The following is a 16,147-nucleotide window of genomic DNA, read 5'->3' as shown; positions in this document are numbered from 1 at the left end:
TGACCGGATCTCGGAGTCCAGGCTGCGCTTCGTCCACATCGATAACAGATGTTTCCTGGTGAAGATGTGTAGGGCGCAGCGGGTCACCTGGGCGGGGGGGGGCACAGGGCGTCCCTCCACGGGGTGTCTTTGGCGTTGCGCACTTGTGTGGTCTCCAGCTTCCTGGATTTGGAAGCGGAGTGTCCCCTGCAGCCTGAGCCTCTGCCAAGTGGTTTCCTTGGGAGGAACTCCCAGCGGGAGGTCTGACTTCCCGGGCATGGTTTGAAGATTTGGGACACATTTTGCCTGAAATTCTCTGCTGGCCGTTTGAACCCACCTGGACTTCCTGACCAGGGGCACGGATTCTTAACCTCTGGTGCAGGGGCCTGGCTAGGACACGTCTGCACAGTTGGACGGGGTGCAAAATGACGCTTTGTCAGTAACCCGGCGTTGAGATTCCTGTGGTGGGGCGAGCAGCTCCTATGGCTTTATCCCATTTTAAATCCAGGTTTTCTTTTCCTTCTAGTCCTCGGGCTCCACCCGGGGACTTGTGCCCAGACAGCAGAAGGGAAGGATGTCGCTTCTGAGATGAGGCTCGGAAAGGCCGGGTCTCCTGTCCTGGCTGCTCTCTCCCACTCCCTGACGAGCTTGCTGGATGAAAGCTCCTGTCAAGCTGTGGGGCGTCCTGTGGAGAAATTGGCTGGGGCCCTTTCCACCTGTAGCCAGCAAGGAACTGAACCCAGCCAGCGTCCACCTGAGTGAGCTCAGAGGTGGACCCCAGCCCCAGTTGAGCCTTCGGATGAGGTCACAGCCCTGGTCCATGATGTGACTGCAGCTTCAGGAGGGACCTTAAGCCAGAGGTGCCTGGCTAAGCTTCCTGAGGATTCCTGCTCCACAGGAGCCGACATCAAAAGCATTTGTTGTTTTGAGGTGGTAAGTGTGGAATGACTGTTACAGGGCAGTAGAGAAGGAGCATGCACCCTTCTTGCTTCTTATTTGCCTTTTAGAAATTGTCCTCTGAATCGCTTGAACCTGGGAGGTGGAGGTTGCAGTGAGCTGAGATTGCGCCACTGCACTCCAGCCTGGGCAACAGGAGCAAAACTCCTTCTCCAAAAAAATGAATTCTTCTGTGTGAAATACGTTTTTTTTTTTTTTTCTTTTTTCTTTTTTTTTTTTTGAGAAGAAGTCTCGCTCTTTCACCCAGGCTGGGGTGCAGTGGCGCGATCTCGGCTCACTGCAGACTCCGCCCCCTGGGGTTCACGCCATTCTCCTGCCTCAGCCTCCCGCGTAGCTGGGACTACAGGTGCCCGCCACCTCGCCCGGCTAATTTTTTGTATTTTTAATAGAGAAAGGGTTTCACTGTGTTAGCCAGGATGGTCTCGATCTCCTGACCTCGTGATCCGCCCACCTTGGCCTCCCAAAGTGCTGGGATTACAGGCGTGAGCCACCGCGCCCGGCCTTTTCTTTTCTTTTGAAGACAGAGTCTTGCTGTGTCACCCAGGCTGGAGCAGGCGAAGTCTCGGGTCACTGCAACCTCCACCTTCCAGGTTCAAGCAATTCTCCTGCCTCAGCCTCCTGAGTGGCTGGGATTACAGGCACCCACCACCATGCCTGGCTAATTTTTGTATTTTTAGTAGAGATGGAGTTTCATCATGTTGGCCAGGCTGGTTTCGAACTCATGACCTCAGGTGATCTGCCTCACCTGATCAGGTGATTGGCCTCCCAAAGTGCTGGGATTACAGGGATGAGCCACCATGCCCTGCCAACGTTTCTTTCTTTTTTTTTTGCCTGTTTTTCTAATTGGTTTGTAGGAATTCTTTATACTTTTTGGATATTAATCCTTTGTCATGTTGCAAGTATCTTTTCCCAGGTTGTGGCTGTTGATTGCACTTTATGTTATGTATATACATATATTTTTTTTTTCTTTTTTTTTTTTTGAGACAGAGTTTTGCTCTTATTGCCCAGGCTGGAGTGCAATGGTGTGATCTTGGCTCACCACAACCTCTGCCTCCCCTGTTCAAGTGATTCTCCTGCCTCAACCTCCTGAGCAGCTGGGGTTAAAGGCATGCACCACCACGCTGGCTAATTTTGTATTTTTAGTAGAGATAGGGTTTCTCCATGTTGGTCAGACTGATCTGGAACTCCCAACCTCAGGTGATCCGCTCACCTCAGCCTCCCAAAGTGCTGGGATTACAGGCTTGAGCCAAGTCTGGCCTTTTTTTTTTTTTTTTTTTTTTTTTGAGACAGGGTCTGGCCCTTTCGCCTAGGCTGGAGTGCGGTAGCGCAGTCTTGGCTTACTGCAACCTCTGCCTCCTGGGTTCAAACAATTCTCCTGCCTCAGCCTCCCGAGTAGCTGGGATTACAGGTGCATACCATCACACCTGGTTAATTTTTGTATTTTTAATAGAAACAGTGTTTCACCATGTTGGTCAGACTGGTCTCGAGCTCCTGACCTCAAGTGATCCACCCACCTTGGCCTCCCAAAGTGCTAGGATTACAGGCATGAGCCACTGCGCCCGGCCCACTTTGTGGTATACTTTGGTGAAACAATTCTTCATTTAGCCAAGTTTTTTTTTTTTTTTTTTCCTGAGACGGAGTCTCGCTCTGTCGCCCAGGGTGGAGTGTAGTGGCGCAATCTCGGCTCACTGCAAGCTCCGCCTCCCGGGTTTACGCCATTCTCCTGCCTCAGCCTCTCCGAGTAGCTGGGACTACAGGCGCCCGCCACCATGTCTGGCTAATTTTTTGTATTTTTTAGTAGAGACGGGGTTTCACCGTGGTCTCGATCTCCTGACCTCAAGTGATCCACCTGCCTCGGCCTCCCAAAGTGCTGGGATTACAAGCGTGAGCCACCGCGCCTGGCCCACCTGACCCTTTTTTTAATGGGTCATGCGTTTGGGGTTTGGTTAGAGAAATTATTGTCCTACCCCAAACAGGGTCAGGAAGACATTCTCTTATATTTTCCTAAGCATAAATTTTACACATTTAAGTTTATCATAAGTTTATCATAAGAGCAGGCCGCCTGGGTTCAAATCATGATGCTGCTGCTGTCTTTCCTTCGTGTGTCTCACGTAGGTGATAACAGCACCTTCCCCAGAGGGCTATTGTGGGGATTCACTGCTGTGCAGAGTGTGCTTCGGACCCTCCAGCAGCACAGTCAGCGCTGTGTCAGTGTTACTAATTGTCGCCTTTTGTCTACTGATAATGGGATCAGAATCCAGTTTTTCCTTTCGCCTGGCAGCATGGACAACTGTCCTGGTATCATAGACTGAATAGTTTCCTTTTTCATCAATTCGTGGCGCCTCCATTTTGCGTACACCAGACCTGTTTCTTTTTTTTTTTTTTTTTTTTTGAGACAGTCTTGCTCTGTCACCCAGGCTGGAGTACAGTGGTGCAATCTCAGCTCACTAAGCCTCTGTCTCCCAGGTTCAAGCGATCCTTGTGCCTCAGCCTCCTGAGTAGCTGGGACTACTGGTACCCGCCATCACATCCAGCTAATTTTTGTATTTAGTAGTGTTTCACCATCTTGGCCAGGCTGGTCTCAAACTCCTGACCTCAGGTGATACGCCCGCCTCTGGCTCCCAAAAGGCTGCGATTACAGGCGTGAGCCACTGCGCCTGGCTACATATGTTTATTCTGTTTTGTTTTGTTTTGTTTTTTGAGACAGGGTCTTACTCAATCGCCCAGGGTGGAGTGCAGGGGCACAATGTCGGCTCACTGAAAGCTCCACCTCCCGCGTTCACGCCATGCTCCTGTCTTAGCCTCAGTCTCCCGAGTAGCTGGGACTACAGGTGCCCGCCACCACACCCAGCTAATTTTTTTGTATTTTTAGTAGAGACGGGGTTTCACCTTGTTAGCCAGGTTAGTCTCAATCTCCTGACTTTGTGATCCGCCTGCCTCGGCCTCCCAAAGTGCTGGGATTACAGGCGTGAGCCACCGCGCCCGGCCTCGAGGTCCTTATTCTTTTGCATTTGTTTACCCGCCCAGCCCTGCACCAAGGTCTCAGACTGAACTAGAAGTCCTCAGTCTTCAGAGGACGGCTGCCGCCCCCTCCCTGTGCCTCCATCTCCTTGCAGGACGTGTTTATCTTCTACCCATCGTGCGTACATAGCTTTCCCTCTGTGATTCACACATGCTTCGTGTGTGCATAGCTTTCCCTCTGTGATTCACATGTGCTTCCTGCGTGCGTAGCTTTCCCTCTGTGATTCACACATGCTTCGTGCGTGCGTAGCTTTCCCTCTGTGATTCACACATGCTTCGTGCGTGCGTAGCTTTCCCTCTGTGATTCACACATGCTTCGTGCGTGCATAGCTTTCCCTCTGTGATTGACATGTACCTCATAGGGCTGGATCTATCCTGAGACTACATAACCTCTTGTTTCTAAGCTTTTTTTTGGGGGGGACAGAGTCTCACTCTGTCGCCCAGGCTGGAGTGCAATGGCGCGATCTCCGCTCACTGCAGCCTCCGCTTCCTGGGTTCAAGCTATTCTCCTGGCTCAGCCTCCTGAGTAGCTGGGATTATAGGCGCGCGCCCTCATGCCCGGCTAATTTTTTGTAGTAGAAACAGGGTTTGACTGTGTTGGCCATGATGATCTCGATGTCCTGACCTTGTGATCCACCCACCTCAGCCTCCCAAAGTGCTGGGATGGCAGGTGTGAGCCAGCGCGCCCGGCCGTTTCTAAGCTTTTACTTGGTATTTTAGTGTCTCTTGGTGACTCATCGTGATGATGGTGATGATTGTGATGGTTGTCAGATGGTGGCTTCTCATTCCGTTGCTCTGATGATCATGGATTGACTTTGTGCTGGGAAGAAAGACTTCCCCTCCTTTGCCATTCATTCATCAGCATGGACTTGTGGGCTGTTGTTTTACTGGGGGTTCTGATCCTTTACTGTGTTATTTACTCTGCCTTTCGAGCCCCCTGAACCCTCCCTCGGCCAGCCCTGAGTTCATTCCTGAAGCACGAACTTTCGGCGCAGCTAACATGACAGCTCCTCTGGTGTCTTTTGCACCACAGCCCGAGAGTCAGTCATTTTTCAAAGAAGCCTGGTAGCTTTAGTGGAGAATGATATATATTATTATTATTTTTTGTTTTGTTGTGTTGTGTTTTTTAGACAGTCTCGCTCTTTGCCCAGCCTGGAGTACAGTGGTGCAATCTTGGTTCCCTGCAACCTCTGCTTCCCGGGTTCAAGCGATTCTCATGCCTCAGCCTCCTAAGTGGCTGGGATTACAGGCACCCGCCAGGACTAATTTTTTTTTTTTTTTTTTTTGAGATGGAGTCTCCCTCCGTCACCCAGGCTGGAGTGCAGTGGCCCGATCTAGGCTCACTGCAACCTCCGCCTCCCGGGTTCAAGAGATTCTCCTGCCTCAGCCTGCTAAGTAGCTGGGACTACAGGAGCCCGTCACCATGCCCAGCTAATTTTTTTTTGTATTTTTAGTAGAGATGGGGTTTTACTGTGTTGGCCAGGCTAGTCTCGAACTCCTGACCTCGTAATCTGCCCGTCTCGGCCTCCCAAAGTGCTGGGATTACAGGTGTGAGCCACCGCACCCGGCCCAATTTTTTGGTTTTTCAGTAGAGACTAATTTTTTGTATTTTAGTAGAGACTAATTTTTGGTATTTTTAGTAGAGACAGGGTTTCGCCATGTTGCCCAGGCTAGTCTAGAACTCCTGAGCTCGGGTAATCCGCCTGCCTCAGCCTCCCAAAGTGCTAGGATTACAGGCTTGAGCCACTGCGCCCAGCCCCTTTAGTGGAGAATGATATTTAGAAACCAAGGTTAGGGCTCTGGGAGCACGCTGTCCAGGTGTCGCTGTCTCTGGGCAGATGTGCTGTGTTGGGGTGTGTGTGTGCGTGCGTGTTGCCTGTCCACCCATCTGTTAAAGCCAGTGCACTCTGGCCCGATAGCACTATCACAGGCCAACACCACAGGGGTCATTCCATCCATCTTCCTTTCTTCTTCTTTTTATTTATTTATTTATTTATTTATTTTTGAGACGGAGTCTCACTCTGTCACCCAGGCTGGAGTGCAGTGGCGCTATCTCGGCTCACTGCAAGCTCTGCCTCCTGGGTTCATGCCATTCTCCTGCCTCAGCCTCCCGAGTAGCTGGGACTACAGGTGCCTGTCACTACACCGGGCTAATTTTTTTGTATTTTTAGTAGAGACGGGGTGTCACCGTGTTAGCCAGGATGGTCTCGATCTCCTGACCTCATGATCCGACCTCCTCGGACTCCCAAAGTGCTGGGATTACAGGCGTGAGCCTCCGCGCCTGGCCTTTTTATTTTTTTGAGACAGAGTCTCTGTCACCCAGGCTGGAGTGTGGTGGCATGATCTCGGCTCACGGCAACCTCCGTCTTCTAGGTTCAAGTGATTCTTTTGCCTCAGCCTCCCGAGTAGCTGGGATTACAGGTGCTCGCCACTGCACCCAGCTAACTTTTGTATTTCTACTAGGGATGGGGTTTCACCATGAACTCCTGACCTCAGGTGATCCACCCACCTCGGCCTCCCAAAGTGCTGGGATTATAGGTGTGAGTCACTGTGCCCAGCCTCTTTTTTTCATTTTTATTTTTATTTTTTCACGACAAGACTGCCTTGAAGGACTTCATTTCGTATTTGCATCTCGCTTCACTTACATTATGAAATCCGGCTCCCATCATCTACAAAATATTTGTGTATTTGCCCAATCCAGAATTCTAACCCATGAGTCAGCAAAAAAAAAAGAAAAGAAAAAAAAGAAAAGGGAGGCCGGGCGCAGTGGCTGACGCCTGTAAATCCCAGCACTTTGGGAGCCTGAGGTGGGCAGATCACGAGGTCAGGAGTTCGAGACCAGCCTGGCCAACATGGCAAAAACCCATCTCTACTAAAAATACATAATGAGCGGGGTGTGGTGGCACATGCCTGTAATCCCAGCTACCCGGGAGGATGAGGCAGGAGAATCACTTGAACCTGGGAGGCGGAGGTTACGGTGAGCCAAGATCGTGCCATTGCACTCCAGCCTGGGCAACAAGAGTGAAACTCCATCTAAAAAATAAAAATACAAAAATTCGCTGGGCGTGGTGGCAGGTGCCTAATCCCAGCTACTCAGGAGGCTGAGGCAGGAGAATCACTTGAACCCGGGAGGTAGAGGTTGCAGTGAGCTGAGATCGCGCCATTGCACTCCAGCCTGGGCGACAGAGCGAGACTCCGTCTCAAAAAAAGAAAAGGGAAAAGGTGCTTAGAGCTCGGTATTTGTTTGGAGCTCCTGTGTCTGGAACTCCTTGTGTGTCTGGAGCTCCTTGTGTGTCTGGAGCCCTTGTGTCCATCACCTGCGCACCCACATCCAGCATCCGTGCACCCGAGTTCCCGGGGCTTGTTCTGCTTCTCCCCTCAGGATGATTGTGCCGTTCATTTGATCTGTGGTGTGGTGCATGCATTCGTGTTCGTGTTCCATTTCAGAGACCCTTTCCCCCTACCCTTGTTGATTTAATTATTTTTGCTTTTTAAGCAAGCAACATATTTTCATGGTTCCAGAAGTCAGACCTTGAGCCGCCCCCGCCTCACTGCACTGCACTCCTGCCTGCCCTGTCACTGAAGAGTCTCCTTATTCTTGGGTATATCCTTCTTGTATTTCTTTTTTCTTTTCTTTTCTTTTTTTTTTTTTCTGAGACAAGGTCTCGCTGTGTTGCCCAGGCTGGAGTGCAGTGGTGAGATCACGGTCACTGCAGGCTCATCCTTCCAGACTCAAGCAGTCCCCCCACCTCAGCTGGGCCCACAGGCGCACACCACCATGCCCAGGCCTAATTTTCGTACTTTTTTTTGGTAGAGATGAAGTTTCATCATATTACCCAGGCTGGTATTGAACTCCTGGGCTCAAGCGATCCTCCTGCCTCGGTCTCCCAAAGTGCTAGGATTACAAGCATCAACCAACACACCTGAGCAAAAAATGTTCCAACTTTTTTTTTTTTTTTTGAGACAGAGTTTTTGCTCTTGTTGCCCAGGCTGGAGTGCAATGGCGCAATCTCGGCTCACTGCAACTTCTACCTCCCAGGATCAAGTGATTCTCCTGCCTCAGCCTCCCAAGTAGCTGGGACTACAGGCATGCGCCTCCATGCCCGGCTAATTTTGTATTTTTAGTAGAGATGGGGTTTCACCATGTTGGTCAGGCTGGTCTCGAACTCCTGACCTCAGGTGATCCACCCGCCTCGGCCTCCCAAAGTGCTGGGATTACAAACATGAGCCACCGCGCCCGGCCAAAATTTTCCAACTTTTTATTTTGAGAAATTTTTAGACTTCCAGAAGAGCTGCAGAAGTTACCCATATGCCTTTCTCTCCGCTTGCCCTGACGCAAAGACCCTAGGGAACCTCAGTGCCACTCACTGGCCAGCTGGCATCACGTGGCCCTGGTGACTCATCCATGGGCTGTGTGTTCAGCTTGGGTCGATCTCCTGCATCCATCGCCTCTCTGTGGCGTGAGTCACCCAGGATCCCACATGGCATCCGGCTGTCCTGGGCCTTGGGCTCCACAAGTCCTCATCTTTCGTGGCCTGCAGATTTTTGGATTTGCCTGATGTCTTCTCATGGTTGGATGTGCAGTTACATATTTGGGGCAAGAAAACCTCGGTGGTGACGGAGCCTTCTCCCGGCGTCAGGTCAGGGAGAACAGGAAGTTGCTGTGTCTCCTGTCTGGTGACTTGGTGACTTTGGCCCCTTGGTGAAGGCAGCCTCTGCCAGTTTCTCCAGAGTGAAGTCATGCCTTCCCCTTTGTAATCAGCAAACGTCTTGTGGGGAAATCCCTGGAGAGGACGCATGTCCATCCATGAGTTTTATGGCAGGTCCTGTTTCCTCTTTAGACATCTGTTTGGTTCCATTCATACCCCAGGGACTGATCCTGTTTGGTTTTGTCCATGCCTGCGGAGCTCTTCCTGTCCGTTTTGGGACATGTCTACCTGATGTGTTCCTTCTGTCTGAGAGCCTCTGGCCTGGGGCTGGCAGCCCCTTGGGAGCTTCCAGGCCACTGCTCCTCCCCCACTGCCACCACCGAGCCTGTCGACCTTTGATCTTCGATCTTCTTCATTGATCTTTGTCTGTAAACATCCTCAGGCCTGACTTGTAGAAGTTTCTGTCCAGAGAGGAGTTGTTTCTCTGCCCACAGCTGGGTCCACTGCAGGCCCCCAGATCAGCCTGGCCACCCCAGGCTCGCTGGCCCAGCCCCACCTCTGGCTCCCCTCTCTTCTTGTTGGGAGGGTGGTCCTGGGAGCCCCCCTCCGTCTCAAGCGTGCCGAGACCCCTTGTAGCTGCTGCCATCCAGGGTCCAGTTGTTGAGTTGGAGCTTCTGTGGAGCCGCTTGCCTGCCCCCCGTGAGGCAGGAGGTCCTGGTGAGGTTTCACTTCCACTATCCTGTTCTTTTTTTTTTTTTTTTTTTTTGAGATGGAGTTTCGTTCTTGTTACCCAGGCTGGAGTGCAATGGTGCGATCTCTGGTCACTGCAACCTCCGCCTCCCAGGTTTAAGCAATTCTCCTGCCTCAGCCTCCCGAGTAGCTGGGATTACAGGCATGCACCACCATGCCCGGCTAATTTTGTATTTTTTTTAGTAGAGACGGAGTTTCTTCATATTGGTCAGGCTGGTCTCGAACTCCTGACCTCAGGTGATCTGCCTGCCTTAGGCTCCCAAAATGCTGGGATTACAGGTGGGAGCCACTGCACCTGCTGGCTGTCCTTTTTTTTTTTTTTTGAGATGGAGTCTCGCTCTGTCGCCCAGGCTGGAGTGCAATGGCGCGATCGGCTCACTGCAAGCTCTGCCTCCCGGGTTCACGCCATTCTGCTGCCTCAGCCTGCCAAGTAGCTGGGACTACAGGTGCCCGCCACCACGCCCAGCTAATTTTTGTATTTTTAGTGGAGACGGGGTTTCACCATGTTGGCCAGAATGGTCTCGATCTCCTGACCTCGTGATCCGCCCGCCTTGGCTTCCCACAGTGCTGGGATTACAGGCGTAAGCGCCTGTGCCTCGCCTCCTGGGATTACAGGCTTGAGCCCCCGAGCCCGGCCTTCTGGGATGACAGGCGTGAGCCCCCGCGCCCGGCCTCCTGGGATGACAGGCGTGAACCCCTGAGCCCCGCCTCCTGGGATGACAGGCGTGAGCCCCCAAGCCCGGCCTCCTGGATGACAGGTGTGAGCCGCCGCATCTGGCCTCCTGGGATGACAGGCGTTAGCCGCCCCTCCCGGCTTCTTGGGATGACAGGCGTGAGCCCCCGCGCCCGGCCCCTATTCTTAATTTCCAAGGCCAACTTGGGTTGTGGCTGGTCCCCACTTACCATGGTCTGAGTTGTGATTTTCTGACTTTGTGGTGGTGGGAAAGCCAAATGCCTTCAGCAGAAATGCTGCCCTGTGCTCACAGCTGTCCTCTCTTTCACTTCCGGTGGGGTTGTCTGAATTTCACGAGCTGCTCAGCGCGCTTATAGCCAGACTCTGCGTTAGGTGGCTTAGCCCAAGTGTCACTGATGTGGGTGTCAGCACGCGGAGGTGGATGAGGCATGCTAAGTGCCAAAGGACGGGCTGGGGGCTGTCTGTGGAGACATCAGTGGCCTTGAAAAGACAGTGCACTGGGGCAAGCGTCTCATAACGGCCGAGTGTCTACCCTGCGGCCCACGGATCTCCTGGGCCGTGCCCCAGACACGAGTGGACAGCAAGCGATCCTCCCTCCTTGGGCTCCCAAAGTACTGGGGTTCTAGGTGTGGGCCACCGCCGCTGGCCAAACATGAAGGTTTGACTTACAACTTTGTGGTCTCTGGTCTCTGGTCTGAACAGGCACCTGCACCTGGAGGACTCTGAGACCCAGATGTTTTGTACTTGTGCTCTGATATGAAATGTGTTTGGTCTTTGTTCCTGGTTCATGGCACAGAAGCTCCTCGAGGCCTTGGAATTTCCTGAGTGACAGGAGTGTTTCAGATCACACCGGAGCTTATGCTGATCACACCTGAGCTCATTCTGATGAGGCAGGGGGTGGGCCCCTGGAGAGTGGGGGTAGGGGTAGGGGGGACTGGTCGCCAGAAGACCAGGTGACCCCAGGATTGGAGGCTGGGAGCTTTCAGCCCCACCTGCCAATCTCAGGGACGCAGCAAGCGAAGGTGGAGATTAAAAGCTGTATAAACCCGTGAATGAGATGAAAGAGTGGGATGGTCTTCGGATGGCAGTTTGCGAGGCGGTGCTGGGGGCAGGGGGTGGCGCCCAGAGAGGGCCTGAAACCCGGCGCCTGCCCAGGCCTTGCCTGCGTGTCTCTGCATCCGGCTGCTCCTCTGTTTTCTTTTAACGTAAGTGCTTTCCGCAGTTCTGTGGGCAGTCCTGTCAAACTCATTGATCCTGAGGAGGGTGTCGTGGGAACCCCGATTCATAGCCGCCGGTCAGAAGCACGGCCCACAGCCTGACCGGCCTCTGAGGAAGGCGCAGTCTTGTGGGATCCAGCCCTCGCCGTGGGGACCTGGCACTCCCTCCAGGGGGACGGCTTCGGGAGGGAATTGAACCAGAGGACACACAACTAGTGTCTGTGGAGAATTGCTCAACGTGGAAATAACCTACATCTCCTGTGGGAAGTGTTGAGTGGGAGTGCAGAGAAACTGTGCGTTCCTCACAGGACTCTTTATTTGTTTGTTTATGTATTTGGAGACAGAGTCTTGCTCTGTCCCCCAGGCTGGAGTGCAATGTCTCGACTTCGGCTCACTGCGATTTCCACCTCCAGTGTTCAAGAAATTCTCCTGCCTCAACCTCTTGAGTAGGTGGGATTACAGGTGCCCACAACCACACCTGGCTAATTTTTGTAATTGCCCGGCCTCCCCCATGTAAACCTTGAACTCTTGGAACTACTTAGGAAGGACCCCGGGCTGTGATCTCTCACAACGACTTAGGGAGGACCCCAGACCCCCCGGCTGCTCAGCTGGGTTCCCCCGGGGCCCGTCCCCGAGATGAGAGAACCACGTGCTGGAATTCCGTCTTTCACTCTCAGGCACTTTCATGTTTTGTTTCTACACGTGGCGCTTCCCACACAGCTGGCAGCGCATGGTGGAGCCGAGTCACGCATTTCTGTCTGTGATTCGTCCCTCAGTCTTTCCCCGCTCCGGTGGGTTTGGACTTGGGGTCCACCCCTTTGACGCTGGGACTGAGCCCCTCATTGCCATCGTAGCTTCAGCTCCATCAATATGGTGTTTGTTTCTACTGTTGACAGGCACGTAGGTTGGAATTCTTTTGGTGTTTGCTTTGTCTTGTTTTGCTACTCACAAAAAATGCTGCATTAAACACCCACCTCCAAGACTTCTATGAGAAGGTGTGAAGAGCCCACCCATTTTCCCGGGACTGCTTGGCCCTCTGTGACCCAAGTCAGCCTCGGTGAAGTGCTTTATTTTCTTGTTTTTCGTTGCTCCCTGTCACCTGCATGATCTTTGAAAGGTTGCACCCAGCCGGGCACGGTGGCTTATGCCTGTAATCCCAGTTCTATGGGAGGCCGAGGCGGGCGAATCACATGAGGTCAGGAGTTTGAGACCAACCTGGTGAAACGCTGTCTCTTCTTTTTTTTTTTTTTTTTTTTTTTTTTTTGAGACGGAGTCTTGCTCTGTTGCCCAGGCTGGAGTGCAGTGGCGTGATCTCGGCTCACTGCAAGCTCCGCCTCCCGGGTTCACGCCGTTCTCCTGCCTCGGCCTCCCGAGTAGCTGGGACTACAGGCGCCCACCACCGCACCCGGCTAATTTTTTGTATTTTTAGTAGACACAAGGTTTCACCGTGTTAGCCAGGATGGTCTCGATCTCCTGACCTCGTGATCCGCCCGCCTCGGCCTCCCAAGGTGCTGGGATTACAGGCGTGAGCCACCGCGCCCGGCCGAAACCCTGTCTCTTCTAAAAGTACAAAAATTAGCCAGGCTTGGTGGCATGTGCCTGTAATTCCAGCTGCCCAAGAGGCTGAGGCATGAGAATCCCTTGAATCCAAGAGGTGGGGGCTACAGCGAGCTGAGATTGTGCCACTGCGCTCTAGCCTGCGCGACAGAGTAAGACTCCCTCTCAAAAAAAAAAAAAAAAAAAAAAAAGGAGGGCGGGCGCAGTGGCTCTCAGCACTTTGGGAGGCCTAGGTGGGCGGATGACGAGGTCAAGAGATCGAAACCATCCTGGCTAACATGGTGAAACCCTGTCTGTACTAAAAAAAATACAAAAAAAAAAATTAGCCGGGCGTGGTGGTGGGCGCCTGTAGTCCCAGCTACTCCAGAGGCTGAGGCAGGAGAATGGCATGAACCCGGGAGGCGGAGCTTGCAGTGAGCCGAGATCGCGCCATTGCACTCCAGCCTGGGCGACAGAGTGAGACTCTATCTCAAAAAAAGAAAAGAAAAGAAAGGTCTCACTAGACAGTTTCAGGGTGGAATCTGTTTGCATTTGTACTGTCAGGAATTTCCAGCCTGGGAACAGTCAGTGACAGGAACGAACCGTGGGTCTCTGCAGGGGTGGCTCCCACACAGCAGCTCCTGCCTGGCTGCTCTTGAGTTGGCTGAGGAGCTGAGAACTTGGACTTTAGGATTCTGTGACTTCACTGGTCTGACGTGGAGCTCCCGGCGTTTGAGTAAGAAGCGGCTGGGCATGGTGGCTCTACTAAAAGTACAAAAATTAGGCAGGTGTGGTGGCCAGCGCCTGTAATCCCAGTTACTCGGGAGGCTGAGGCAAGAGTATCACTTGAACCTGGGAGGTGGAGGTTGCAGTGAGCCGAAATTGTGCCACTAAACTCCAGCCTGGGCAACAGATTGAGATTCCGTCTAAAAAAAAAAAAGAAAAGAAGAATAAGCAGCCAGCCTCGGCCATTTACACAGGGACAGGTGTTTATGTGGGAGGAAGATTAGATATCGCCTCCTTCTGCGGCCTTGGGGCTGTGGGGACAGGGACGCTGGGGGTGAGGACGGTTCATGGTAGTAAAGTCCTGCGGGAGTGGGAGGGGAGTGGAGGCCCCAGGACCACGTGGGCTCAACAGCAGGGACGGGACAGTCACCCAGACCGAGCCGGGGCAGGGCTGTGGGAGCACAGGTCGGTGTGACGTTGGCTGGGGCTCTGCATGCATGTCCCAGGGCTGAGCAGTTCCACTCCTGCACGTAGACGCAGACGAGGATGCTCCTAGTAGCCCGACCCAAGTGCTTCTTGCCAGAATGGGTCCATTTGTCCAGTGGGCTGCGGTGCAATGATTGGATGGAGAGCCCACATCCCAGTGCAGCTGCACGGAGAGGCCTTTGTTTGCAGTTGGCTTCTTGTTTAAGCTCTTTTAATTTTTTTAACTTTTTTTAATTTTTAGAGGCAGGGTCTTGCTCTGTTGCCCAGGCTGGAGTTCAGTGGCACAATCACGGCTCACTGCAGCCTTGACCTCTTGTTCAAGCAGTCCTCCCACCCCAGCCTCCTAAGTAGTTAGGACTACAGACATGCACCACCATGCTCGGCTACATTAAAATTTTTTTTTTTTGAGACAGAGTTTCGCTCTTGTTGCCCAGGCTGGAGTACAACGGTGTGATCTCGGCTCACCACAACCCCCGCCTCCCGGGCTCAAGCGATTCTCCTGCCTCAGCCTCCCAAGTAGCTGGGATTACAAGCGTCCACCACGCCCGGCTAATTGTGTATTTTTAGTAGAGACGGGGTTTCTCCATGTTGGTCAGGCTGGTCTTGAACTCCTGACCTCGTGATCCACCCGCCTTGGCCTCCCAAAGTGCTGGGGTTACAGGTGTGAGCCACCGCGCCTGGCCCAGAACCTTAAGTTCTTGATGTACAGAGAACAGCAGCGTCAGGGAAATGTGATTTCTGTTTTTTTGTTTCCACTAATTGTGAGCAAACATTAGGGTGGGGACTGGGCTGCTTGTGTGGGTCCCACAGGCTTCTTGGAGCACAGTGTCAGCAGAGAAGGGGAACGGGGGTCCTCATTGCGGGGAGCAGTTTTGCCTGGAATGCTGTGAGTTTCTCAGATGGAAACTAAGTAGACAGACTGTTCTGGCAAGAGGGAGATGCTTGCCTTTTGAATTCCAGGTTTGCCTCGATGCCAGGTGGGACGTGACTGGCGTCATCCGCACACGCCCAAGCCCGCGTGCTCTTCGTTGCTCCTGGAAGGGTTTCTTGAGCGTCGCCTCCTTGCCATGTAAATGAATTTGGTTTTAGAAACTCGCTGGTGGTCACAGAGCCTGTGTAGCAGGTGCTGTGACAGCGTCCCCAGCCAGGGTGGTGCTGGCGCTGCGGCAGCTTTCGAGGTAGGAGGGAGAGGGCAGGGGCCGTGAGGCCTAGTGAGGTGGGTAGTGAGATCCAAGGCCTGCACCCCATGAGATCCACGGAGCCCTGTCCCAGGTGCTCTGTCCTTTCGTTCTGCCGCACCCTTTGTTCTTGGATTTTCACCTCAGGAAAGCCAGGTAGCTGCTCCACCCCCAGCCAGGGCCTATCGGTCCGGGAAACGGGCACAAAGTCTCCTAGCTCCTTGGCTCAGGGCACAGCCAGTCCTAGCTCCAGGGAGGCTGCAGCCCATGGAGGTTTAGCTCCCGGCTTGTTGTCACCCCAGGCTAAGCAGTGAGACTGCTGCTGAACAGGAAGAAGGGAATGGTGTCTTTGTGGAGATCTGGCACTGTCAGTGGCCTAAGGAGTGGATGAGCCCTTTGTTATTCCGAGGCTATGGGAACTGGTGGAGGGGTTGGCCTCCTCCTTACTGAGGCCTGGGGTGCCCTTGGAGGCAGCTGTCCTGGTGCACCAAGGGGTCACGGCACACATGGGTGGCCTGGGAGTGTCCGGGTGGCCCTGAGCTGGCGGTGTGATGGGCAGACGGGGAGACCTGGGTGCACAGACACACAGAGCAGGGGGAGGAGGGGGGAGAGGGGAAGGCTGCAGAGGCCCTGGCGTTGCCCCCACTGGGGAAAGGGCAGGAGCGCCTGTTCCCGGGTGTGGGGAGGCCGAGTTTCAGGCACCTCTGAGCACTGCTGGGCATGTGAGCTGGGGGAGAAGGCCAGCCTGAGCACCCGGGCGAGGTCTTGGCGGGGGAGGGGGTGGCGTGCATCCCTCAGTGTGAACACAGAATATTTATATACAGATACAGCACGCACGCAAGTGCATAAACATAAACACAGAAGGAGGTCGTGAGTGAGGTGGGAACCCCAATTTCTGGGAGAAGCGAGATGAGGAGGGGTACTGGGTCGGGCAGCACGGCCGGCACCACACGC

The 16,147-nt window shown here is 53.3% G+C and overlaps 1 protein-coding gene across 2 annotated transcripts in view; it reads left to right on the top strand.

Moving 5' to 3' along the window:
* The window catches only part of SLC35E2B (solute carrier family 35 member E2B), a 34,497-nt gene that overhangs the window by 1,052 nt on the left and 17,298 nt on the right, over positions 1-16,147 (top strand). The gene's annotated exons all lie outside the window — the stretch shown is intronic.

This window comes from Nomascus leucogenys, chromosome 24 (genome assembly GCF_006542625.1).
Source record: "Nomascus leucogenys isolate Asia chromosome 24, Asia_NLE_v1, whole genome shotgun sequence".
NCBI lineage: Eukaryota > Metazoa > Chordata > Mammalia > Primates > Hylobatidae > Nomascus > Nomascus leucogenys.
This window is presented reverse-complemented; position numbering and strand designations above follow the sequence as displayed.